Genomic DNA, 1075 nt, shown 5'->3' with positions numbered 1-1075 from the left:
GGTGTGTTTGAGAATAACATTGGTTATTGAATCTATATTCAAAACTCGTAAATCAAATTGTGTTGATCTTAGTCCCAAGCTTCGGATGGTTTCTTCTTGGCTTAGGACCTGCATATTTAAATGGGTAGCTTGGAACTCATACCAAGATCTTTACCATTTGCTACTCCAAGCATTTGATGAGTTGAAGAAACTTTCATGAAGTTCATTTTAGTTAGTAAAAAATTAATAGTTTCAGTCATCTCTGGGCTCTCTGGCAATTGTGCAACTTGTTTGGATTCCTTTCCCATCTTTGGTGTGTTACTTTGAGTTTATGAGTCTACATATTTATACGAGTAGCATGCAACTCATATCAAAACTTATGTCTATTACTAGGTGAAGCATTGCAGCACTTAAAGAACCTAGCTGAAGATGCAATCCACAAATTGGATAGGCTCGCTACATTTGTTAGATATGGCAGGAGTGAGTCACTAAATCAATTGTCTAGTTAAGTATATCATTCAAGTAAATCAGTTTTATCTTTACAATTTTAGATGTCTCTACAAAATATTGCAGAATTTTTTATAGAGCGTTTATTATTTTCAATACACAAAAAAATAAATAAATAAATAAATAAAAGTACACATAGCAAGCAACAAAACAAAATGAGATAAAAAGTCAAAACAAAGCACACACTGGCCAAAGAGAAAGATCAAGTAATCAATGACAAGATAACGGCAAAGGTAACAAAACTCAACACCAAAACTGAAAGACACAGCAGATGTATCTTAACTTCCTCAAGAAAACAAATTGGCTTAGCCCACAAAAACAACAGCCAAGATGTGATTCTCCTGAGAAAAAAAAAATTACACTGGACCTTGAACAATTGAACCAGCAAGAAGCAAGAACACTTCGCGAAGAGAATTGGAACCCACAAAGCATGAGGACAATCAACCAATAGAACTCTTTAAGGCTCTAAAAACCAGAGAACATGAATGAAAATGCGCAGAAACATTCAAGCTCACCTCAAATCAGAACTAGATATTCCAACAGACATATCCCAACAAAGAAGAAATAGAGTAAATAAAATTGAGGAAAC

Source organism: Hevea brasiliensis, chromosome 13 (assembly GCF_030052815.1).
Source record: "Hevea brasiliensis isolate MT/VB/25A 57/8 chromosome 13, ASM3005281v1, whole genome shotgun sequence".
NCBI classification, from domain to species: Eukaryota; Viridiplantae; Streptophyta; class Magnoliopsida; order Malpighiales; family Euphorbiaceae; genus Hevea; species Hevea brasiliensis.
Note: the sequence above shows the minus strand (reverse complement) of the source record.